We start from the raw sequence: 27,512 nt of genomic DNA, 5'->3' as shown, positions 1-27,512 counted from the left end.
GAAAAACTTACTGTGTAGCCAGATGAAGTAGGACCACATGCACCCAGGAATCAAGTTCAGGTAGGGTCATCAGCCTGTGGACAGATTCTTCTGCAGCAGAGTAAAAATGGAAGAAACATACAAAGCACTTCTATTTGAAGAGCCAGTTGGAGGCCAAGTCTGTAGGCTGAGCAGCTGTAAAAAAAAAAAGAATTGAACTCCATGAATTCAAAGACTAAAATCATTGTTATCTCTAGAGGGAGGCAGTGAAAAGCAATAGTGCATGGTAGTGACACGATCACGTCAGAAAACTGAATGCATTCAACAATCCTCCCATTTTCCCCATTTACTTGCTCTTCCAATCTACACGAAACAAAAGATCTGCCTCACAGCTGAGACACTTAGCTCCTCAGAGAAGTTGTCCTGAGCCTGATTAAAATACAGTTGAACAGGATGGAAAGAATGACTTCCACGGACTGTTATTCAGGTGTATCGGCAATATTAACTGATGATTACAAAAGTGGCTGAGCTTCAAAGGAAAAGTGATTCCTTAAAAATCTAATAGGGCATCAGCTGCAGTTACTTGAATCCAAGAGAATGTTGTAAGCATCGTTGCATCCAAGCTCTTGATTTTCCAGTCCCCAAGACTGAGTTAACATTTTAACAGGAAGGCCATGGAAGCATTAAAAAAATCTTCTAACTTTTCTAATTCCATATGTAACAGAAGCACATTCAAGATATGCTTCAAGGTACCTGCTTCCAATTTCAACTATGATAGACTGTTTACTCTGTCTCATCTGTTGCAGACCAACTGTCAAGCTATAGAAAGATTGCTGAAGCCAGTTCTGAAATATCACTTTGCCCAGCTAAATCAAACATCATTTGTTTTCTGAAGTGAGACTGATGAAATCATTTTGATGATCAGAGTGGCTAGTGCTGTAAATGAGCATAGTTTCAGTCCTTGACATTACAAACGTGGCTTCACCCCACAACAGTATTCACAGCTCAGAGAGTGTGTGATTTTTCAACTACACAAGGACAAAAAACAAAGCGTGCATCTTACAGGTGGTGCAGAAAGAACATTCTGAGAAAAACAGATCTTCACAACATTCAGATTAGTACCATTTTCACTCAGGTAAAAATCAATGCTTTGGTAATTAACTTTGGACCATCACTACATTCATATACTTAGGAAATGCCAGTTCCTATTCTAGGCTATTTTCCTTACTAACACAATGTCTGCATCTGACAATCTATTTCCTCTGTGTTTATCACCACACAGGCCATCCCAGTCACAGTTTATCCATACTGTACTCTCAGCCACTGCTGATATCTGCACACAGACTCTTTTCTTTGTACAATAGATTCACAAAAATGTATATTAATCCCCCCTGCCAAGCATTAAGACACTTGCTCCAAATTTTGAACAAGGTATACTAAACTCAGTGCCTCAGCTCTCCTCCTATCAATTCACACGCAATACAGGCATGATATGAAACGGACTGTTACTTAACCTTTTAGCAATAGTTGCAACAAGAAAAGTGCATGGGGACCTCACCATAAATTTCTCATGATTAAGATGGAGAAAAAGGCATGCAGTAACCTTGTATACATCCACTTTTCAGGTGAAACAATTCCATGATACACAGATTTCTAATCTTTCACATAAATATAGGGCAGCATAAAGTGTTTAACTTCTAGTTAACACCACAGAATAGAAAGGTCATTCAAAAGCACTACTCAAAGCCAAGTTTTTGTAAGGTGTTTTGCTCCCAAGGAAGAAGGCTTCTCCTGGTAAACGGTGCTTCCCTCTGAAATTTATTTCCCCTGAAGTGAACATTGCACTTAGAAAAGAAATCAGAATGAGATATCTGGGGGGAAGTTCTAACTTCTCAACATGAAAGCTCCTAGATACAAAATTTAAGACACAGAACTGTGACTCCAAAGGTGTAGGCACCTTTACAGAAATAAGAACAACTTTCACATGGTGAATTTTCACTGGCTGACTTGGTTCAGAAGAACTCCATTGTGGAAAGCCCCATTAACAGATACCTGCTGTGATGTCTTCTGTAATAGGGGGAAAAAAGTTGTCTTTTTCATTAGAAATATACCATATCCATAGCTTTCATCCTGCTTTTCATTGCATCAGTACTAAAGAATGACTCAGAGGAGACATGTGGCAATGTAAAACAGCTGAGTAACTCCTGGGTAGTACTCCCAAAACTACAGGATGACTCCGATATTAAGACTGTTCGCAGTTTAAAAGTGGTGTGATTAGATGGATCGAGTGTAATCAAACCCCCGGCAGTACAATTTTTATTCTGAACCACTTCAACCCCAGACACTGCTTCTTTTTCAAGATACTGTACTATCCATCAAGTACTAATGTGTTCTGCCTGATACTCCCAGCTTTAGTCCTTACATATGGCTAGCATTACTACATTCCTAGAAGATCACTAGCATGTATGAAGGACTCATTCATGCAGGTGCTAAAATTGCCACATAATGGTGCTGAGGTATAGTTTTAGCCCTAGTTTTATTCACTGTCAATACTGTTTACATTAATTCCTTTTCAATGAACAATAGATCTTTTGCAAGTTCCTATTCAGCACATTGTCCTTAAAGTCATAAAACAAATCAATAGCATCTAATCTAAGTATGGCTCAGTTCTGTGCTTTTGGTTAAAGGAAAATGAACTAGTTAGCAGCCATCTAGTTTTTAGATACGCTATCAAACATGGCTAAACAGAGTTTCTTTCAACACAGTAAACTAGACCCAATAAAACACTTAGAAAAAATATGATAGTACAAAAAATAAAAATTCCATTCATTAAGTTCTATGGTATAATCTGAAAATAAAGTAGTTCTACAGATAATTACCAAATTTCCATATTTATAAGAAGATGGCACATATGGGGATAATAGCAAAAATGGAAGTACCACTCCTATTAATATGGAAATTCAGAAATTATTGGAGTTATCTGCTATAAATCAACCTTCTCATTTTTTGCTGATGGAAATGCCATTTATGCAGTACATTAAAGTCCAAAATTCCTAATGCAACTCCCCTTTTACTTTGATAAATCAGTGTAATTGTTGTCATGCTTATCCTCAATTTTGGCAGGAGTTCTGCTCTTAGATTAAAATGGGCCAAATCAATACTTCGTGCAACATCATTAAAGCTTTTGGAATTAGAGCGAGAAAGGATTTGCTCTCACACCCTTGTTGTTTGCTTAGTTCAGCAGCCCAGAACAGATGTTGCACAGCCACAAGGTAGCTGCATTATTCACTTAAACTGACCAAAGCATGCCATGGGATTCTGAGGCAAAATTTCATGTGCTTGCACTATAGGAACGACTTAGTGGAAACTGTCAAGAACAAGAGATTTTTCAAGGATTTGTTTTTATAACAATAATTGCACATCGCTTGATATTCAGTGTGATGCCAGCCTATCCTCTTCTATAGGGGAGTGCAGCAGTGGACGCCTTCTTGTGGAGCAGAAAAGCTCTGTCTGTCATTATCTAGCAACCAGTCTGTAGATGTTGAAATCATAGTATGTTTTCAAGTGTTGGCCCCCTAAAGACATTCTTTCTTTCCCAAAAGTGGTTACACAGTTCTGCAACACCTCTAGAAGACGTGGCGGTTGACCTGAGATAATAGCATATACCAGGACCTAACACAGGCCTCCTGCTTGTCAATGTGCTTAATGCAAAAAGTTCTCTTTAACAGAAAGGGTAATAGTTATTTTGATGCTCAGTGTTGTTCCCCAAGTTTCTCCACGTATAGAACTTTTGCCTTCTCAAATGAACATCAGAACCTATCTGGCTTAGTAATTTGCTGCTCTAAATTAAGGTAGATATTCAGCCTATTGACATCATGCTTGTATTTAGCCATTCATAAGGTGAACCACAAATAAGGCAACAAAAAGCTCAGAAGATTTCACGCTTCCCAATGGAGTTTCACATACATGGAATAACATATCTCTCAAGACAATGCTACTTTAATAAAATATTGGAAGAGAATCCCATCAGGTCTTTTCAGGTACCACCTGCTTGCTGCACAGCCTGTAAGTCAGTTGGCTGGACTAGCATTACAAAAGCGCTGCACCATTGGAAGCAGCAGCAACCAAATGTGAGCAATAACGCCCTTTCCCATTTTTCTGTAGCACTAATTTACGCATAAACAGTGAAATGCTGAAGCTGCATCCATCAACATCAGCTCCACAAAGCTGTCTCTATGGGGACTTTTTCACCCTGAAAAAGTCAAATAACATGCTGCTCGACTACTTAGCAGTAGGGCCTTGGTGAGCATGAACAAAGAAAGATGGCTCTCACCTGTTATGAGGATAAATTTATTCTTCCCAGTGAATCAACTAGAAGAAAATTTTACTTTTATCCTGTGCATTAAGTTCTAAGTGCATCCCAAGATCTTTACAAGACCCTCAGTCTACCTGCTCAGAAACAGTGCTCTGCCATCAACATTTCCTTCTCCTTCCAGACTCCACAGTCTCTTCTGCATCATCCACACAGCACAGAGCTGGCAGATAGGACAGAAGGCCTGAGAGTGCTTTATAGCATTGCACAGATATTCTCCCAACTAAATCAGTTCCACAGACAAGGCTGCAAACAGTACCAAAGCCCAACCAGCCACATACTCATCACCACTCCACACCTAGGTCAATAATCCCATGAGTACCCTTTATACTCTTCCTTGTCACTCTAGGTGTGTTTTAACTGTGTGACTTCAAGTTCAACCATCACCTTTCCCCAAAGTCACTTCAAATGCTTTTAAAGCAATGTTCACATTTGGAGAATGGAAGATTTAGAAAATCACTCATGTGCAGGTTCATGAGGAGCCATAAGCCCTGCTGATACCTCCTGCTCACTGTGCTGCTCTGCATCCTGAGCCAGAGAGAACCCTCAGCCATGATTAACGCAGCTTCTACTCCTACCACAGCACTCTACAGAAAAGCATATGGCAGAGCCTAAAGGTCAAACAGAAAAAATTGCAGGATGATGACATGAGTAATGTGTTTCAGTAATTTAGTATCATTGGTTTGTTGCGATTATTGCTACAAACTCCTTTCATATTTACAACTGTGATCTTTTTAACATCTGAATAATTTATATTCAGCGATCAGTGATGCGTGTGTCAGAGAAAATCAAGAAAATTAGGTCCTCTAGTGTTCCCTGACTTTAAGGGAACATATTTTCCTATCCAATTACATTGTTTCTCTGTGGTTTGCATTTTGAATAAACAGAATTACCATGCCAAGATATTCTGAACATCCATCTTGAATGGGAGCAGCAAGATGATCTGCACTTAAGATGTAGCCTAGACACACCCGTAAGACATGCCAATAGCTTCCACGTTCCTTACAAGAATCCAGAAAATGTCAAGATGATAAGAATTGTATTTTTCACCGTAGTACCAATTCACACTGTGCTGCAGTTAAAAAAAAAACCAAACAACCCAGAGACCTTGCCTATACATACAACAGCTCTTTAGCACATTATACAATAAACTGAAGAAAGAAGGAGCTGAGGAAGAAAAAAATTACACCTTGTGATACTCACTTTAACTGTATGCAGCCATTACAGGCAACAGGGATCCTGAAGAAGAATTTCAAGGGAAGTCTTGTAACTTCGCAGATCCCAGAATAAGTGGTATTCTATGAATATTGCAAGACAAATCAGCAGACAGACGGGAGATTGGTAGCACTAAAACTGAAAAAAGTAGAAAATTTGGGAAGGGATGTTTTCTAAAAAGGGCTTTAAAGCCTGTGGCAAATACCAAAGGATCTTTCACTAGCCATCCCATAGGCTGACATCCTCCTACAAACTCTTAGGCAGAGATGAATATGCCCAGTACTTCCAAGTAACTGCAATCAATTAGTCCAATACAGTTTGAAGACAAGATAACAGAAATCAGTGATCTCAATTTAACATGAGGCATGTCTGACAGACTCACTTTTGCACAGAAAAGGTGATCTACCAAAACAGGGGCTAATCTAATCAAGCTGCAGTCATGGCAAGCAAGGCTGGAGGGGATCTGTTCTTAAGAAACAGCAATATCTGGAACGAAGTTGACAGCAACACGCTTAAGGGATCCAGCAAAAATGCCTATTCCAGCCTAGAGCTGTAATATTATGGCTCCCACTAACAGCTCAAATACAGTGTGTACATTGCATTACAATTCAGCTCCTGCAAGATCAAGATAGGTACAGAGACAAATTGACCTCCAGGGAACTCTTGCAGGCACAGTGCCTCAGACAAGGTAGAATCTTCCAAGATCCGTCAAGGTGTTTAAAAAGAAAAAGCAATAAAAAAATCCCAGGTCTGCTTCCATCTCTACGCATGCAGAAAACTAGCACAAGGTTTATGAATTGTACCTCAGAAAACAACCACCTCAGCAAAAAGGTTGCACAATATTCCCCACTCCGAATGAAGTGACAGATCTGAGTCAGTGCTAATCCCCTCCTTTCAAGAAAGGCAGAGACAGAGACAACAGTTGCACTAGCCCGGACCAGGGTCCTCTCAAAGTCAAGATGAAGCATAAAACTGCCTTTTGACTTGACCCTCACAGATATTCCTAGAGTCTCTTCCTTTCTGCTAGGCTTAGGTAAAAACCTCAGTTGCAGATTCTGGAAGGCACTTGCCCAGTTAACACTGGATTGCTTTGAAACAACAGTGCATTATGAAGAGGCGAATTCAGTTCCTATAAGCACAATTTCCAGAGACTAACAAGCTGGAGAAGGTGCTTTCAAAAATTCCTTATATAGATATAGTAGAGGAAGCATTAAGGTATGATCCTGCTACATTTGCAAAGCAGGAGAGTTTTAGCACATTGCAAAGAAAGCAGATTAAGACGCTTATGCTTTAACAGATGAAAATCAGGAAAAAATATGCTGATCCTACACAATCTCCAATATAACAAATAGAAAAGCAAAATACAAGATGTGTGGCCTAACAGCTGCAGTACTTTGAGCTGCCAGAGCCAAAACTTATAGAATATTCCTTTTGCTGATTGAAATCTGTAAAACACACTTCAACATCTGTTAGAACAAGATGTTTGTTTACCACATTCCCCTACAAAATGGAATGATGTTTCTTACCTAATGTACTGAAGAATTTTTAGATGAAAGAGGCATGTTTATGAGATCCATGCAGGGTATAATTGAAAGAATATTTCCGGATGAAGATACCATATGCTTTGTATTTCCATTGAACCTATAAATATCTCTATAACAGTTTGGGGCCATAAATACCATGATTGGGAAGAGTTTTATGCATTTGCTTAAGGCTTTTATTACTTTCAATTATCAGTTTGCTAACAGCGTCTCATTTTCCTCCCACTACATAGCAGTATTCCCAAGGATAAATTCTGAGATGTCAATAAGATCACTGAAATGTGTACAGAACTGAGCAGTGCTGGGGCTCATGAAAGAATCTGGCTTCCACAGGGCACAGATAGCAATTCCTCCCCCACCCCCAACTGTCACATGCTCTCTACAGTATGTGACCAGCAAGATTTATTTGCTGCCTCAGTTGCAGGGTATGATGGGGAAAGCCTTAAAAATGCAAATCTCCAGGAAGTCCCAGCTGCACAGCAGAGCTATGTAATGTAATTCTTCCTGCACAGCACATCAGCAGGAACAGTGGAATGTGAGCATAGAGAAAGAAATCTAAGCTCCTAGAGACACAGAAATGATGATACCTTACAGGTGACCACAAACTCTTATTGGCTTTATAGAAAATAATAAAATAAAAAACATATAGAAGAGTTTTCCAGATCCTACCATTAGAAGACATTCCCCCCCCCCCCCCCCCCGAACAGAGGAAACCACCAGCGTTTTAGGGAAAGATGCTATTTTCACCATCTTTTTTTTATTTTATTATGGTAGTACAAGAGCTCTGTTCGCCCTTGTTTCAAGGGAAACTGTTTTACTGTCAGTCTTGTTAAAATCTGATTTGTGCATTACCTTTCCATTCCCTCAGAAAGATATGCTTATAAGAAAAAGGAACCTCTTCAGCCTTTGCTTATTGCTTTTTCAGCTTAACTTACAACAAGATGGTTTTATTTCACTGATGTTTCATGTAGCTAAAAAATTAGAGAATGTCCCTGCACAATTAATACAAGCATGGCAATTTATATGTGCCCTGTTCCATGGTGCCAATAATGTTATTCAGATGCATGAACATTAAAACAGAGTTTAAAAGTTGAAGAATTCAACAACATGCATCCGCCCAATACAGAAGCTATTGAAGTCAGCTGAAAGAGTGCACAGTTGTGTGCTTCACTGAAATTTTACTAATGCCACGAAAATTTGAAGTCTTTGGAGTCCTGCTGATCTCTCCATTTTGCACAAAGATCACCACATGGTCCAGACCTCTACCAGATGAAAACCAAAAGCGTACTGTGGCATTCCACTGGCTGAGAGCTTTGAGTAGTATCAAGAACTCCACCAGTCAGGAAGACAACACTTTGTTCCCAAACAGTTTCATGATCAGAATTTTACAGTTATTTTCTTTAAACTGTGAAGAAAAAAAAAGGTAGGAAAAAAATTGATTTCTGGAATTGAAGCCCAAATTCAACAAATTCTTCGGCCAAAAGCAATGGCAAGTGAGGAATTTAAATAGGATTCCAAGTTTAATAACAAAATTCTCTGAGCCTGTGCCCTACAGTACCAGTTTAAGTATTCAGAAACTCAAGACTGAATATGCAAGCTCATTTTGCAGACAGTGCAAAACTATGTGCAATTTTTTTTTGTTTTTTTTACTTTCTTCAATAATGTGGTTATTTCAGATAACAGTGCAGGACTACAAAAGGGATAAAGCAATTTATACACATCTGTGTTCCTAATATAACAGTTATTCAACAGCTACTTGTTAGAGAAATCCTGCCACCATTGCTCAGACAAAACAGCAACTTTGCAAGTAGCTCTTGATTTGCTGTTGCTCAAAGTACTACTAATCATGAGGACACCATATTTTCACCTCACCATTTTAATTAGATTTTTATCAAATGTTTAGGTCCCATTGGAACAGAGCTCCCATACAATCTGAGTTTTGCAGGGTTATGCCACTGCCAAGCAATAACCAGTATCCTAGTCTAGAGTGTCCATCTTTCTGGAGTCCACAGGAGCTATCAAAGCAAGACAAATGCCAGTGGAGTGTTTTGAAGAGGACTGCAAAGTCACTCCAATGCAGAAATAACATCTGTTTTAGGACAGAACTCTTTTCTCACTGATTTACAAGAGATTTACAATTAGTGCATAAAAAGCAGGAAAAGCCCTTTGGAATAATGATTTTCCAGGATAGCCAAAGTTTCCTAGGAAAAATCAACCTGACTAAACTAACCTAATAGCAGTAAACTAGAACTGGGTTAATGCTGAGCTCAGCCAAGAGCTCACTGTGACACAGAAGCAGCTGACTCCCTGCACCTTCTGACTCACAGCTTCTAAGGGATTAGAAGATCTGCAAGGTCTAGAGAACACTTCCATTAACAGAGGAGTGTAAGGTAATCCCCATAGCAGACCAGGTCCTACAGCTTTCACTGAGCCAAGATCCTCTAAACTCTAGGAGACCAAATAGCAATCATCTACGTAAATCAGCACTTCTAATAAAGAGCCAAGGAGGACAGTCATACAAAGGGTGAGGAAGAAAGGCAAGAAGTGTAAATGGGCTGTGCTTTATCTTGTTAGACAAAACTATGGTGCTACAGGCCCAGATGGACATATGTACAGAATTGACTTAATGTGAAATATTCAAGAGACTAAAGTCAGCACAGAAGGCTGGATGCACGCAGGTTCGAAAACAGACTCTCCACAGATCTCGGGCTACAGTTATGCTGTTACTCTTGGTCTCTTTCCACAGCTGAAGACACTTCTGGAACTACCTGCAGCAGCAGTGAAGCAATGAGCTTTTCCCATTTTCTAACTGTTCATTTCATGTGACTGCTGCACCGAAAACACGTGGAGACCATTTGCTCTCACAAGGAAAGAATGACACCAACGCAGACTTACAAAAAGCCCTGCCTAAACGAGGTGTTTCTGTTATTTTCCCAGTGGCCTGGACCAAACTAGAGAGTTATGAAGAACACAAGTGACAGCCCTATTGCCTAGCAAATGGATTTCAGGGGACTGGAAATCACCACCAGCAGCTAGATACATTCTGGATATGTGTGCAACAGCTGCCTTAACTAAACATCATTCCACTCAACCCTTCCCTGTACAAGCTTGCATACAGGCTAAAACTAGCAGGATCTTTTCAATTCACAGACAATTCTGAAGAGGAAACGAGTCCTGGACACCTACAGCCAGGCAGAGCTCACACAAAGGTCAAGGTCTAGTGCAGCTCTGAGCCACTGATCTGATTTCCTGTATTTTGGTTTCCCAGAAACAATATTAAAGAAGAGTTTTTATACTCTGCCTTATATTAAAAGCCCACCTCAAGGGATTACAGTCTTTTGAAGTAGGCTGTTTCAGTGTAATATTTCAGAACATTTTCTCTCAATGCTAGATCTACTTCATGTTACTCATCTACCATTTTTTCTTCCAGTATACTTTCTAAGCTTCCCCCCCATCAGTTGTTGCAGTCCCTTATTATTAGGCACTGTCTTCATACCATTATATTATGCGCCAAACTTACAGCTCCTCTATGCTCAAAGGACACAAGCAATACTACATACTTGATCAGCATCTATGCACAGATATACCTACCTTATAAAAAAAGCCACAAGTCCACATTAATCAAACTGCTGATGATCCAGTGTTTATCAAGGACTAGTCCTTTTAAGCAAAGATAAGTGATTAAGAAAGGTAACAGCCTAGGTCTTCACACCCTTAAAAGGAGCCCCAAATGACTCAGCATCCCAGAAAGCAAGTGCCACTCACTGCACAGGACTGAATTAGCCAGAGGCAGAGTGGTAACAATTCAACAGGATAAAAAGGAGGTTTGCATAGAAAACTATGAAGTCACAACAGAGAAAAAGACTAAAAGAAGTTATACTCACATACTATTATAATTGTCCATCCCTTCCAGTTAAAAAAAAAAGACCTTTTTTCCTTATGTGGATTGCTATTTGGAAAAAATATAAGAAACTCAAAGCCATTTTCTTTCATCCTAACGTTGGGCAACAGCCATACACACAGCCCTCCTAGAACCCTCGCCACTATGGCAAGGGGAGAAAGAACATAGTGAATTATTTCCTTTCAAAATGGCAAGGCAGATGGGAAGGGAGGTAGCCTAGGTACTGTAGAGATCAGCTAATTTTCTGCTCATTAGAGGTATCACATAGGTTTGCTACTTTGGCTTTTCTAAGCCGATGAAGCTACTGAATAGCTGTTATATTAGGAACACATGCATGTATAAATTGGTTTATCCTGTTATAGGTAGATATTCTCCTCCTCAGTATAGAAAACGTGGCCTAACACATCTTCAAGATTTGCTGCAAAGCTAACTTTTTACCTAGTACAAGCTATTCCCTGAGTACATGTCTACCAGTCAACTCATATCATAATAGAAGGATCAACAGCAGACTTCTTTTTGTCTTCCAGGTATGTCAAGTTCATTTGCCTATGGGCTTTTTCCCCTCCCAAAAACATTTGTTAGTTGGACCTCTACATGTGCTACACATAGTCTTTTTTATTAGATATCATCTGGGCAATAGAGATGTCATCTTCTACAGGTAGAATGCAGAGAAACTTCTGAAGCATTAGTAATCCAATTTACAACTGCTTATGGACTGGTTAAGGCGGGGTTTCTATAAACATACACTGATATATCATTAAACGCTCAGTGTGTACAGGATTAGTGTACGTAGAGAAAATATCTCTCCTTTCAGTTACTTGTCCCAAGACTGATCAGTGGTGGTATGTGCGTGCAAGGATTGAGCCTGGAACTTCCATCTCAAAATTTGATCTTTACTTCTCAAGCTCAAAAAAATCAATCTCTAAATCAAAAATCACAGAAGTTTGTAGAACCTTGACATGTCAACAAGCTATTAGAAAATAACAGGTATGTTGAGTGCCCAAAGGTTACTCTGTCTGGCTAAATAGGACTAGTTTAGTTTTCCTTAGACTGCTACTCTCATAAAGCTGTGATTATATTAGAGATATGTAGTCATTTCTGTGCTTCCCTTAATGTAGAGATCACATCATGCTCCAAAAAACAAACTGGGTATTCAAACTCAGGAAGAGCTCTAGCTCTCTTTACAATAAGCTTCATGTTTCTCTAGCAAAAAAGAGGTTCATCCTATTGCTCTGAGCCAAAAGCTGAGGGCAACCACAAGGCTCAAACATCTGTTCAATACATGATACAACACAAAAGGCATCAGCAGCTCCAGTGAACTGTGCAAGACTACTTACATAAATGTTACCGGGCTTACATATTGTTTTTAGGGCTTCACAGGCAGCACTGACTGATGCAGAAACTTGCTACAAATTCCATGTGTGCTGGATTGGACTTAGCAAATATAGCTTATTAAGGATGACTTAACTGAATTGGTAATAACCTAACCTTGAGGTCAGAGAGAAAATGAGTCTCTATGGCTGAATGACAGCACCTAGGTCTTTTTTTAAAAAGCCTGCATCTTTCTTTTAAATGCCTTACTGGAATTTGTTAACCTGGAGGGCACATTTGATGTGTTTTTCCATGGAGAATGAAAACCAGTTCTGAAAATAGGACTTGGTTATCAAATCACAGAATGGTTGAAGTTGGAAGGGACCTCTGAAGATCAGTAAAAGCAGAACTGAATTGGGAGGTTAGGATTTTGACCGTTGTGGCCACATGTCAGTGCCGTAGGGCAGCTTGTGTACTGGGACAGCACACTGTTGGCTTACTCTGACTTTGTAGCGGTAGTGTTCTACCCAGAAATCTAGGGCAGAACTAGGTAGGCTGAAGGTGAAAGTAAATTGTAGAGTACTCAAACAATCATTTCCAAAAGCAGTTTTGAAGGAGGGGGAGCCATTGAGAAGGCTACAGATTACCGACCCATTCTTGGCATTTCGATCTCAGAACAACGAGTCTCAATATACAGCTACCATTCAGGAAAGAGTGCTTCATTGGTGTTTGCCAGGATACATGCTTCGTTTTAACAGGATGACTGCATTACTGAGAATTAGTAACGTAGTGGTAATGTAGTCACACACATTTGGTATTGTGTGACTAGAGTCTATTGGAATAGTTATCCCTTCATTTTAACTGACTCCTCCACATTCCTCCTTAGAAATAACATTGGAAAGAAGCTGAACAGGAAATAGGATTTCTAGATCTGCCAAAATATCATTTCGTTAGCTTGGATATTGAGAAAAGTCACCAGTGTTGTTTTTGTTGCTTGAAGCTGTTACACAGTTCATACACAAAAATTTATACACATCTTAAAATAGGTGCAAAACTGCCAGCAACAGGAGAATGGCTGTTTCCCATATATATTCTTTGTGCTAAATCCAAAGTGCACACATTTTTCAGGACATTTTATTTCTGTTCATCACTGTACAAGACTTGACATTGCAATGACTTAGTATTGCAACTGCCTCAGTGTGATGCTAGCCCTAGGGCACATTACCATATTGCAATCTGTTAAGCCAGGTTAATAATCTGGAAGGAGTTTGTTCCTGTAAAAACATCAGAATAGAGATCAAACTCTAATGGTTATTTGCTGCGATTAGACTGGAGATGGAGCGGGCCCAGAAAATTCTGAGGCCTGAGACAGAAAAGGAAAGAGTATTGAGAATTCTTTTGAATCATGGTTGCACAGCTATTTTGCCTTCAATGTGCATGGCTTCAAAACCAGTTCTCCTTTAAGAACAGTATTTACGGAAGTTATGAAAGCACTAATTCAACAGTACAGCTTCCAAGTACATCACTGACCCCCTTGCAAGACTTTTGCAGAACTAATTTACTCTGTTAAAGAGATGGATGAAAGAGCTCTTAATAGGTGAAAAAACTTGAGCTTTAAAACATATTGAATTTAGAATGCACTTTTCTATTTCTCTGCTTTCCATCTGCGGATCATGAAGCTTCATGAAAGCAGAGGCTTTTTTTTAGTAGAATTTATCTGCCTACCAACTACCACCTTGGAATCACAATCAGTTGTATACTATATCATAAGTAATTACATAGAGAGTACAATGGCAAATAGATGGTCAGGATAGTAAAAGAACAAGCAGAAGTTATATAAACCTTTGAAAAAAGATTGGTTTCTGTAATTACAGTACTGTGAGTGAGAAAGGATGCTTATCTCTTCCCATTTAAATCTGGAGCTCCTCATACAACCTTTTTTAGTGCAGTATAATATTACTTTTTAATGGCTAATACCTCTTACTGCCTCTAGTGAAGATACAGTTCTGGTACTGAATATAAATTTAGGATGGCATATAAAAGATACTACCCAATTCAGTCAATGCTCTAAAAATTGGGATCGACTGACAAGTGAGACTTCCCTTTGACCCATTTTTTCCCCAAAGATTTCCTCAGTATTAAATGCTTTCACATAGGATGTCATTAGCTCTAATGAGTTCATCACTACTGCAGCTAAGAACAAAGCACTTAATTAGGGAGAAGACTTAGGCTATTCCACGTGGAGTTTAGGCCTTAGACTACGAAACAGACAATACTTACAGTCACGACCAGTAGACAAACTGAAAATACTTGCTCTTACCTGAAAGTAAAGCTATCTGATTTTTAAAGGCTTTTATTTTGAGAAACTTAGGTAACCAATTCAGAAGTCTGAGAAAAAAAATAAAACATCTAGAGTCTATACACTCAAGACTTAAAGTACAGAGAGGTCATGCCAGGATGCAAGTACATAACGCACTGAGACAAACAGGCTTACACCAATAGACCCGTATCTTCCCTATGCTAGCAAATCCATCTACAAAGATGAAAAGATCTTGCTTTGCAAGAGCAGTTTTATGGAGCAGCCCCAAAACTAGCAAGGGAGGGACAGACAAATGCAAAGCTCTCTGCTACCAAGTCTGTTATCTGCCCAAAGGCAACATCTTGTGTGTCTGAAGAGCTAAGGCTAAGCTAGCAATATGTTCAATAATTTGAATGTACAGTGAATAGATGAGCACCACTCTTCTAACATTTCAGAAAAGATAAGCTAGAAGTGTTCTAATCAAGAAACACTTCTAGCAGTAGAAATGCAAACATCCTAGGAAACAGAAGGGTATCTCAGCCTAACCCAGGATAGCAGGGGAGAAGAAAGCAGCCAGGTTCTGCTGTCACCAGCTTCAGAAAAATGATCCTGCTTTAGCTCATTTGTCTTTCTATAAACATACCGGCCACGGAATAAAGAGTCACATTGCGCTAGTGGCAGCCACTCACCTTTCCTACAAATAGTTGGTTGCCAGCGCAAATAAAGAACTGAGCTGCTGCTGGGAACATAGTTTTACTAAAGCTTTTCTTTTCACAACACTTTTCACTTTTACAGAGCATTTAACAATCTCAAGACTTTCATAATCCTTACTAATTTTGATCTCCCTTGGAGACTGCAATTCACTGTCTGAGAAACAATGGGACAAATGAAGAGAAAACTTGAAATAAAGAGTCAGAGAAGAGACAAATGGAAGTTCCACCCTGAATTAAAGGGGAGATGATGCAGCCACACAGGCACTGAGCAAGGAGCAGATGAGAAAGGTTAGATTGCCAGTCCTTACAATAGCTCTGAAGTCCACTGTGAAAGGCAGTAACAAAACTGAGCACTACCACATGTCCTTCACTTCCAAGGTCCAAGACAAGTCTTGGAGAAATCCTAAGCAAACACTACGAAGAAAGATTAGTATCAAATACATTCTAAATTGCTTTTTTTTCCTCTTGCACAGGTTTCCAATTGCATAAAAGCATTTTGCTAGAACTTTTTTAGAGCTTATTGTGCATTTAAGGTGAAACCAAGAAGTTGTTATGAATTTAAGAGTTGTTCTTACTTTGGAGATGGAAACAAAAAAAAGCACTTACCTTCATGTGCTTGGAACCCAGAACCAACAGAAGAATATCAGTAAATGTGTTTTTTTCCACATCAAAATGCAGAAGTCAGCACTTTAGAACCAAAATTGCCAATTGCCAAATCCTGGGAGAGATGGTAAGAGAAGCCATGCCTTAGACAACATTGCGTTTCATTCAGTGTGACTGGCTTTAATGGACTTGCATTGTTGATGCTGAAGACAAAGCTGTAATAGTTTCTTCTCAGTAACTGGAGGTCACCGACAGAGTTAGGGATTTAGCACTGACTTCTGAATATACAAGCTAAAGAACTTTTAGAGAGACTTGGTCAAGCAGAATTTTCAAATGACTACTTGATATATTGCAATCATAGCTCCATCTATCATGTGTATATTACAGGGGAGTCAAACTATGTATAAATACAACAGTGATTGATGTAGTCGACATGAAAAGTTGAGGATGTTTGCCTTGCTTTGCAACACAATGTATCTGAAAGTATTATTTAACCTATTAAACAGCTGGCTCGGGTGCAAAGGAGAATAGATTCTGTTTTCTTGGATGACACTACCTCCCACTTCAGTGATTCATTCCTCTTAGCCTTGAGGGAAGAAGCCTTCTTTCCTGGCTTATAAACAGATTTGTGAAGTATCTCACAATACTAGTGATCTCTGCTCAAAATTCCTTCCCTTATCCTGCTTCCTCCTCAACTCAAACAGGCTCTTAAAAATATCATTAGCCAACCATAGATATTTTTATTACTGTTTATAACTTTGTTGGGAAAACACTTTTTTCAATCCTTAAAAGATTTGGGAAAAGGCCACATGTTTAAACTGTGTCTATTCAAGAGCTAAGTATGTTTTCTGTGTTTTCTACATTACCTGCCAGTCCAGGAATTCACTGGTACAAATCTCACTAGTGCCAGTGAAAAACTCAGTCACAAGATTTTCACCACAAATTACAGGAAAGTAGGATTTTTTTAAGCACCATTTTTTGAAATTCAGATGCTAGACTAAAAGTGCTTCTTAATGGCATATTTACATGCTTGATGCTAACATAAGAATCAGCCAAAACGTCTGCATTTTTAATGCAAAAAATGATTGAGCCAGTTTTTAATCACACAATCTGGTTAAAACCTTCATGTTTTTCAGAGAACATTGTGCTTTCTGAAGTTCTTTAAATTTACATTCAATTTGGTTGGTTATTTTTCCTCTCTTCTTCGGCAGGCTTCCTTTCCACTGCTTTTCTTTAAAAGGAACTGGATGATGTGATAAATGCAAAAACCCAAACAAAATTTCAACCTGAAATTCACTTGAAAGATTTATCAAAGATTTTGCAAAAATGAATGGTTTATAACCACTTTCATAAGTTAATTTAAAATATTTTCTCCATATATTTATATACATGCACACACACTATATATAGTATAGAACATACGGTTGAAGGTACCTCATTTTCATAGTTCCATCTCTGTAGTACCATCTTCATAACTTCACTATATCACCATTGAAAATCACAGCAATATATCCAAGATCATACAGGATTCTTGATTAGTGAGCACTGAATCCAAGTAGAGACATTAGTGCTCTCGGACAGTTCTTCGCTACTGATAATAGACATACTTTCATCCTGACGATCTGAATAAGTGAAAGATTTCCAGGAGCAGCTATTCCAGGGAACACTGATAAATACAGAGTGAAGTTCTTTGTTAATTTGCTCTGAAGGTAATTTCTCATCTTAAAGACCTTTGCAGAGGTGAGTTTAAGCTTCTGCTTTGTTTTGGATGACACACTTTAATCTTTCTCTGCAAACAGAAGCATAACATCAGTGGTAGGAATACAAATGCCACAGGTTCTTTTTTGAATCAGATACAGGGAGTGTTTGGAGAAGCCGATAAAGGCAGAGACTGCAGCATCAGCACTATCAGGGCCTAGATTTCTGCTGCTTTAGAGCCCCTGTTTTAAGTTTCTTCATAGGAAGCAATATTTATCAAATGCTAAAGCCTCTTTTAATAGGTTCAAGTTTGTCGCATGCTGGTTGTTAATGACAGCATTTTCAGCCTATTAGCCTACAAAAAGGAAACAAAGCTGGGAGCTGATCCAGAATATAGGTTCTGAGAGCTGGCTGAAATTTCCTCAGCCAAACTGGTTTCATTAGGTGTGACACAAAAGTATCACAACTGAAAGGAAGAGGAAGTAAAAACAGGGACCAGCAGGAAACAACAAGATACTTCTAGGAAAGCAATTTCAACAAGAGATCATAATTTCTGAGAGAAAGGAATTACTAAGCATAGATGTCTTTCAAAGTCCTTCAGGACGAATGGCATGATTACAAAAAACAGTCACTCTCTAATGGTAGATTGTATTCTGACCTTAGCATTTGTCAAAATTAAGATAACTGAGGTTTGCTTTCAAGTCAACATCCAAGCCACTGAAATGACGGGCTCTGTATATCCCTGGTCAAACATAGTTCCAGCCCTGACCTTTGTGAGGTGTGAATGTTCTGCTTTCTGTTTATCAACCTCCTACTTACATTTAGTCCCAAATGGAAGAACTGAAGTACCACAAGACTGCTGTTCTGAGGAAAAAAAAAAAAATCTAAATAGGACAGTGGAAACCTGCCTGTGACATCTACAGTCAACCTTTGCATATACAACACATGGACAGACAGTAAAACCAAATACTTTAGTATAAACATGCACTTGGAATATTTAATACCTACAACTTTAGTATTTTTCCCCTAGATGCTCTCTAGTTCCTAGAGATCAGGAACTTATTGCATGGCTGAGGAGGAATTGCAGCCCATACCGACAGAGAGAGATGCTCCTTGCAGTCTCATGATATATGCCTTTCCAGAGAGGAGGAAAATAGGGCACTGTTCTCTCCAAGCAGACTATGTTTATAGTGCATGAAATTAACACAGACATTGTCCTTCCTTCATGTGGAAATTTTCTCAGCTTCAGGGGGAACTATATAGTCACCAGCCAAAGCTGTGTAACAGCATGATCCGTTCTTAACTTGCTAAATTTAAAATACAAATGCTTGCTTAAAGTATTTGCTTAGACCATTTAGCATCTTCCTGTTATGACAGTTGCTTGCTATGACTCAAATTACTATCTATCTTCTGTTGTTCTCGGGGTTGTGGGGTTTTTTTGCTGTAAGTCATGCATTTTACTGGAGCCAAATTCCAAAGAAACAAGCATCTGCTTCTGCCATCCTTGCTCATGTAGTGTTTACCTTGTGTAACACAATGGAATTGATAGGATAGATTGAGATACAGCGAAGGGTTGGTTGAACTGGACTTTAATACAACTTAACATGAATGAAAATCAAAACAGTCACAGCTGGATTTCAGTTCATGCCTCATTCAAGACTACTCAAGCACAAACTGCAGTGTTTTTTATGCAGGCTATAAAAAATTCAAATTGTTTTTGTACTGTGACTTCATCATACTGAATATTTAATACTTATAGACAAACTTCAGATAAACACTCATGAAAGATACTTACATTTTCTGACTGTTCAAGAACGGGAGATGTTCTGGAGTGCACCACTGCACAAGTATGTTTCTGAAAAATAAATTATAAAAATATGTGTGGCTAAACTATACTTGAATTCAATATATTTATGAATACTATTTTTGCAAGAGTTTTATGCATTTAATTTGAAATATTAAAAGCTGAATTTGTTGGCTTGAAAAGTCTGAAATATATTTTTATATATTTCCATTTTCACTTTTTTATATTTTCATTTGCTTTTGTACTATAAAAAAGCACAGGGACTCTTCTGACATTCTATAAAGGGCACTCACTGTGATCAAATATAATGATGAAATAAACTATAAATCTTACTTCAAATATTTGACTTCAACTTTCTGAACTTTGAGATCCAGAAAGACATACCATTACTGACCTGGATATACTATACCTATTTTTATGGCTTCACCATGGTAAAGTCATAGTATCTCCCAAGCACACAGGGTTTCCAGATGCACTGAAGATATTAGTGCTGCTTTTTTTTTTTTTTTTTTTTTACATTCAACAGATTGTAAACTTTTTAAGATTAGCTACTGACATTCATAATCTTTGATATCAGTGTATGACAAATTAGACTCATAAATTAGATACTGAATCAACTCAAGTTCTCCTGCAGAATAAAGTAGGCCATTCAGATATACAGGCATCAGAGTTCCTCTCTTTACTCTGCAGTTTTTGTCTCCAGGTACTAGAGCATGCAGACACACCTTTTGGATATGCAGACTTTTAGAATAAAAAGGAGTTTTGCACTGCCTGTTAAAGATGAGGGTGCATTAATAAAAAACTTTTTAAATCCACAAGCAGAAAAAGAAGCTGGCTTAGACTGTAATTATTTCCTAGCATCTTCAAGCAAGAAGTGTGAAAAGCTGCTCAAAAGTGTCAGTTTGCCTCTACTTCTGCCCCATAACGTATGGGATGGCATAGGGTGCCTGATCCAAAGCTCGAATCAGGTTATCTCCATTGATTTCAGATGGCTTTGAATCATGTTCTAAACTAGGGAATGTTAACTGCCTTTAAAGAGGACTCAGTCACAATACACTACAAAGGCATTTAAGCAGCAACCAAGGAAATGCATGGAGAACTGCCTGTCACATTTCACAAAACATGCCAAAACCACAGAGTTTTACTGCAAAGAGGGTAAGGATATATTTCTAGATCTTAAATTATGCTTGCCAAGTAAATAAGAACAGACTGTTACTACACAAACAGCTGGGGAACCCATCAGCTCTTCAGGAGTTCTGATCTGAAAGGCACACGCAGCTGGTTCAGAACTTTATGCTAGGTTTAAATCACAAAATGGTCTCCTACTTTAGTAAAACATTTACTTCCTTCTGAGTGCTCTACTGCAGGTTTGACTTAGAGCACACTTTACCTGGGAAATTGAGGTTGCAGGCACCTCACCTGGGTATCAAACAGCTTCCTTTCATCTTGTTGAAGTAAGTTTGCCTTCAGTGTCTTGCTGTTAAATCTACACTTGTAGCTATAAGCTAGCAAATCCTGCTGATTTGATGGAGCACCTCATCTCATGCTAGGCTATCCTGGGACCTGAATTTTGAAGCACTCAGCTTTTTTAGCAGCTGAGCACTATTCAGTCATTGCTTCTTCAACTCATTCTCAGGCTCTCCTTGGGAGAGTTTGCAGTGAGTGGCACTCCACTAATATCCTCCATCCATAACTAGCATTTTACTTTCTTGGATGCTATGGTTCTTGATTGCCACTTCACTCTCACTGGACATATCTACTACAGTCCAAGGACTGTGCAAAGTATGCTGCAAATGTCCACTATTTTCATAGATATTGACACAGATCTGCAAAAACAACAACTTCTTTTCTCCTGAAGTCCTTTCAAGCTTTTCAGGCCCTCCTTGCTTGCTGCTCAGCCTGAGGTTTTTCTGTCCCTAAAACACTTTGACCACAGCATGTGAATAAAGCATCTAAGTCAAAGTACAGATCCCTTTAGCTGTCAGTGTCCTAAAACTTTTCTTGTCCTGGTGAAAATTAGCTGTTGCTAGACCATCCCATTCAGACAGCCTTGGACAACGAGTTTCCTTTAATTCAGTAGATTCTTTTAGCATATTCATATTTATGAATATAAATGTTATATTAACACCTGCTTGGATTGTCCGTTAGCTGCCTCCAAAGATGAAGTGTGACAAGGTTCTATCAGCTCACAGCTGATTAAAAGCACAGCGACTGTTTGTTGTACATGGCTCAAAAATCAGCATTCACAGTTTGCACAAAGATTCCATTAAGCATCACAGCAGGGTGATGAAGTTCAAGCAGCACAAAAGAAAGGAGCATCCTTCTCTGTGAAATGGCTTTGTTGACATCCTAGAGTCTGATTCAGATATTAAGTATTTGAAACAAGTTACCTTTTAAATTGCTTTTGGTACAGTATCATGCAGCCATATAGGATCTGTAAAGTTAAGCAGAACAAAGAGTTATATGCAACTTGCAAGAGTTGGCATTCTGATCACTAGTTTGTACTTTTCTTGTTCACTGAACTGAAGATGGAGGTCGAGCTAGATGGTGTACTAGTAGCAGAGAAGTCTATTGTTGATAGGCTTGCCTAGAAGATCTCTCAAAGACCATTATAATAACAGGTCAGCTAAAAAAAGGTTAAAAAACCCCCTTGCTTTAAAATATTCTCATGTCTCCTCATGCAGTTGCTTTCTCATAAAACACTCATTTCATTTTAGCAGGTGGTTACAGCTGTTTAAGGCTTAGAGTTTATTATATAATCAAAAATTCAATTCTGCTTGAACATTATCCAGAGAAGTCATTGGCTCTTATGCAAGATCTCAAGGTAGTCCTAGAAAAGGAAAGACTTGGACCTTAAATAGCTAATCCCTGTTCTTGCTATTTTATTTTGTAGTGTTATTTTCATACTGGTCATATTAGTACAAACATTCAGACACAAACGAATTTCTGCACTAGAGATCTGCATTATTTGTAGTGGCAGTGGGAAGTGCTCAGGCCATCAGGTGAACTTGATAGTAATCACACAGTTCATGCCACAAAGCTGTGTGACATGGGCTTCAAACACACTTTGACAGACAGTACTCTCTTTAGTTGGTAATTAGCCACAAACTTGGTGGCCTCTTGCTTCAAGGCTGAAAACTCCTTATGTCAGTCAAAATTGTTTCATTACATTGTACATCTTACAGCTCTTCCAATCTCCCGCACAAATATCAACTACTTCAGTCACTGCTGATGTGCCACATGTGATATTTGACGCCCGAGGCAGACAAGGTAAATTACATGTACAATCCTTTTTTTTATGGTTTTGGGTTTAAAGTCCTACATATAGCACCTGTGGTAGAAGGTCCTGAAATGCTTTTCTTGCCCCTGCAGAAAACTAGAGAAGGTGGAGTGTCTTGTTTTGGAAGGCAGAAGCTTATCTGGTCATCATGGGGTAATCCACTTGGAAGGCTCTAGAGGGAACTACTAGGCATCCCTGAATGGGGATACCCTTAGAAAGTAAATTCATCACTGCACCAAACCTTTAAGTGCTTACTTTACATATTAAGCCAAAGGATCCAGTCACAATTCCTACATTGTCTTTTTCAAAAAGGCATTTTCAGATGGGCACTATGGGGTGAATATAGGCCAGCTATTTCTAAGTTTAAGATAAACAGTAGACAGGTGACTCTAAATCCCCTGATTTGGCTCCTCCATCATATAAAGACAGCATCTGACACTGCATCTGCTCCACAGCCAGAGTGTGCTATAAGAGCCACCTGACTCTGGGTGATATAGGCTGGACTTCCTAGTGTTCTGTGCACTTGAGGCAGTTTCCAAACCAGGATGAAAGCTCATCCACATTAGAATGCCTCAGCAAAATCTGCCTTTGATTTAGTCCTACAGGAAGGAGTTACTTGTGTGAATATTTTAATCTTTTAAGGCATAAGACTATGTCCGTACATTTGCACTTACTTTTTCCGCTTAGTTGTGCCAGAAGCCCTGAAAACTAGACCTTTACCAGAACAGGTAATTCCCTTGCATAACAACAATCTAGTATCTGTCCCATTTCACACTCAACAAGGCTGCTGTTCCACATCGCAACTCTGCTTGGCAATCGACCTGGGAGAAAGACGGCTGATGAATAATGAATGACTGCAAGAGCTTTTGAATAATAGGACTGCTTAAGTGAGATGATAAAAGACAAATTTGCACTCCTGCACATCCTTTCAGATACCATATGTTTAGCAGTTTGTTCCATGCAGTTTTCTTAGCCCATACGTAGGTATTTAGGGAGAATGCAGGAAAGGGCATGGTGAGGACAATTGGGGATCTTTCAGTCCGACAAAATCACTTAGTGTAGAGGCATCACTTTAGGCATCATCGAAGAAACAAACCAAAGCACTTTCCTGCATTCAGAGAAGGGGAGGCACAACAGTATCTTCCTACATTAGAAACAGTCATAAGCTAGCTAGAAGCTCAGGCTGCTGAACATAACTGATTTTCAGAACCATAAATAGTTCACAGATTTAAGGACCCAATCAACAGGTCTCCATTAATCTTTTAGCTTATTTAGAATACACTATAAAAGTGACTTCCTTTTCACTGTGTAACATATTTAGTGTGGATCAGTTTTGATACATAGTAACCTCAATCATTTACAGCCTTTTGATCATCAGGCACATACTACTTCTGTGGTTTGGAATGCAACTGTTGTCTATACTGAAATCTACCCTTATTTCCAGGACCTCTTCTCTAAAATTCACCTTGCCCATTACTCTAAGCCCATGTACATATTGCAAGCCTAAATTTGCTATCTCTGCCTAACTGCCAATTCTCTCTGCAATGGATGCATTTCTTTCTTCCCTGTAACAGTCCTTATCTCTCATCCTCTCCAAAGGGACATGATGAGTTCTTCCTAATCATCACTCTCACTCACGTATTTATTCTTCTCCCAAAAACTCCTTCCAATGAAAGCAAGATTACTGAGATCTATCTTCACACTGCTTTCCTGAAACATAACTGCTCCTATTTTCTTCTAATGATGTGTTTTCTATTAATTGATTTTACATAGATTATGAAGGGAAATGGCACGCTTGCTTGGAATACAGTGATTTCTCTGGTTAATAAAATAATATAAGTAATAAAATAACCCCCTAGAAAAAGTATTAATAGTCACAAGCATATATAGCTATGTTTAGGCATTGAAAAATTAAGTGGATAATTAAAGTCCCACAACATTACATTTTTGGTCTTGAAACACATCCTTTCTTGAATGCAACCATTTGCTCTCACAGATCAGCTCTTCTGAACATAAATTTGGGTTCCATCCCAATACATATTTGTACAGACTGTACTTGAAGTTCATTTCAACACAATCTTCTTTTAGCACCAAGTTGGGATCATGTAGTTGGTTCTGATCAGTCTAATTGGAGTACCCTTCTTGAGGAAATATGACCTGGCGATAGAATGCAGCACTTTTACTTACACAAAATCCAAGGCAAAACTACTGCTGTTCAGAAATGCACCAAATCTCACTGCCTACGAAGCTGTTCTAGTTCAGAGTTCTGCTGCTTAAAATCTTGTTTGGGCACTGAGTTTTGATTTGGCTTCAGTAACTCATGCTTAAGAAAATCCAATCTCAGACTGTTCTGTACCTTCTTTTATTTTAATCAAAAAATGTTGATAGGTTTAAGTGGCTCTATTGTTCCAATAGCACTTCATGAATTGCTACCTATCTAGAAATGCTGTCAAAGAACACTACTCAGTCTGAACTTAAAAGGGATCCAACAGCAATGACAGAAAGATCATTCATGTTAAGATTTTGGGAGAACTTGCCCCACTTGCTAAAAAGGATGCTGCCCTCCATTTGCAAGTACATTCATTTGCAAGTACATTCCATAGATGTCTACTTACAACTTTCATTACAGACCCAGATACTCTAGTCATTTACTTTTCCAAGTTCACTTCAACTCGCATTGCTCAAATCAACCTCTTGTCTCCCTTCCTCTTCCATATGCATCCAACCTCATGTCTGTATAAGGCTGAACTGTCATGGTAGTGTTACAGGCCCAGTCAGCCTCCCCATATTTGCTGCCCACAGATGATTTTCTCCATTCTGCTACAGGAGTGTGCTAGCAGCTGCAGAAAGTAAGTTCAGGCTCTGCCAGGCCCTTATAAGACTCTGGAACCACCCAGGCAACCGGAAAGATGCCAGCCAGAGGCTTAGGATGTTACATTACACTGGTTCCCTTATGCAAAAAGTATCAGCATTTCTTCACCTTTCTCTGGCTTGGGTAAAGAGCATTTGCTTACCGCTCCTACTTGAGGGGAGAAGGGACTATGGGAAAAACATGTCTTTTGTCTAGCCCAAGGCAGAGATGCTTTCAGTGCAAGGCTCTGATATGCTAGAGAAATTGGAAATGATTCTCAATTATTTAAAAAGACAAGGTTCTTTTGGAGAGGAAGTGTCTTCTTTTTCCAACAAGAATATATAGGAGAGTTGAAGGCTTAGATTTAAAGTTTATTTCAGTGGGCCCTGAAGCTCTTAAATGTCTCTGTGAACACGAGGCTACATGACTTGACCATGTCTTTGGTACACTTAAGCATAGAACCATGACTGAATCTTCACGTGGCGCATTACAACCCTGGTTCATACTCAGTGAACTGAGCTTGTCTGAGTAGTTTTCCTAATGCCAGCTTGTGGAGGACACCACTGACAGACCAGTTTTGAAACTGTTTCCTATTAATGCTTATGTGTGGGATCCATGCATTTCAGCTTGGCAATCCTGAAGCTGAAACGTGACCAGGGACAGTGGCAAAATTGAGAAGACCAGGCAAATTTAGTAATTCCTGCCTTATGCAATATTGTTTTGTTAAGGCTGTGAGGGTTATCCAGAGACAGGAAGATGGACTGAAATGGATGGCACACTAGAAAAAAAAGCCATTATCCAGCGTACAGGTCCAGATCTGAAAGGTTACAGACCAGTCTTCATTTGATGTGACTAGAGTTGTATAAATTTACATCTGCAGAGAAGATTATGTAGTCCATTGTATAACACAAAACAGGCCTCATTAGGATGATAGCACATTGGTAATAGGCCCTAGGCCCTCTAGTCTGACCTCCCTGCCCATTCTGCACAGGAATTTTTGCTTAGACTTCTGTCAGCATCTTGTCAACTCCAGCTTAAAAGCTGCAATGACAGAGCCTCAGCTATCCCCTTGAGCCACTAATACATGCTATTATGACTTCAGGTTCTTTTTCTGATGTCTAGCCTCGACTTTAACCCTTATCTGTTAATGTGAAACAAACAGTAATCTTGGCGAATGTGAGAGGAGCATTATTTACTTGTTTCTGAACTGCTAGGTTTCCTCTGTCTTTGTAAGGTATCTCCTCCACGTATGTTTTATCACGTGTCCCTTATTCAGAATTAAGTATGTCTCCTGTAACACTGGGACCATTCATACTTTTCAATCAGTTCCAATATTCAGAGTTTGAGTATCTGAACTTTTCTTCAGATTTCCACTCAAAATCTGAGAAGCACTCCTTGGCTGATCCTTCACTTTGCCTGAAAAACAACTCTGAAATCTCTTACCTTTTATGCTGCTACTTCAAGCTCTCCTTGAAAGAGCTGGCTGGCCCATCCATGACTTCTAGGACAAGTGGAACAATCACAGGTCTGCAAGAGAAGACAGACCAGTTTTGAAATTATGCAACTGTTACTTGTGCATGGAGTTTACTTGCACAAATCCTTCCCTGTGTTATACTACTAGTGCAGCAAATGTTTGCCAGAGAGCAGCAATTTTCATTTTCTGGGGTCTTCTAACTCAGTGATACCTATCAGGCAGAATATTCTATCTGGAAAATAACAGTAAGGTTGGTGTAGACTCATTTGGCAAAGAATAATTTTTTTAGGAGTCTGTTTGGGTTCTCTTTGAAGATAACTCCTCCATAGGAGTAGGATCAGCCCTCGTCTTCCTATGAGTAAGAAATAAATTGCCTTTGACAGGTCTGCACAAGCTCTCCCGCCACCAGTGTTAAGCCTCACACTTAGATCAGCTACCAATGAATTCATTCTTTCAGCACAAGTGCGTTTA

The 27,512-nt window shown here is 39.0% G+C and overlaps 1 long non-coding RNA gene across 1 annotated transcript; it reads right to left on the bottom strand.

Annotated features, from left to right (window-relative positions):
- Positions 1-86: 86 nt before the first annotated feature.
- Positions 87-27,076, bottom strand: LOC127020353 (uncharacterized). Its single transcript, XR_007767062.1, has 4 exons — positions 27,011-27,076; positions 21,827-21,870; positions 19,428-19,487; positions 87-174 (listed from the first exon to the last, which is right to left on the bottom strand). It is a non-coding gene; the product is annotated as an uncharacterized LOC127020353 (long non-coding RNA).
- Between the last annotated feature and the right edge of the window lie 436 nt (positions 27,077-27,512).

The sequence above is a fragment of the Gymnogyps californianus genome, chromosome 10, assembly GCF_018139145.2.
Source record: "Gymnogyps californianus isolate 813 chromosome 10, ASM1813914v2, whole genome shotgun sequence".
Lineage (NCBI taxonomy): Eukaryota > Metazoa > Chordata > Aves > Accipitriformes > Cathartidae > Gymnogyps > Gymnogyps californianus.
This window is presented reverse-complemented; position numbering and strand designations above follow the sequence as displayed.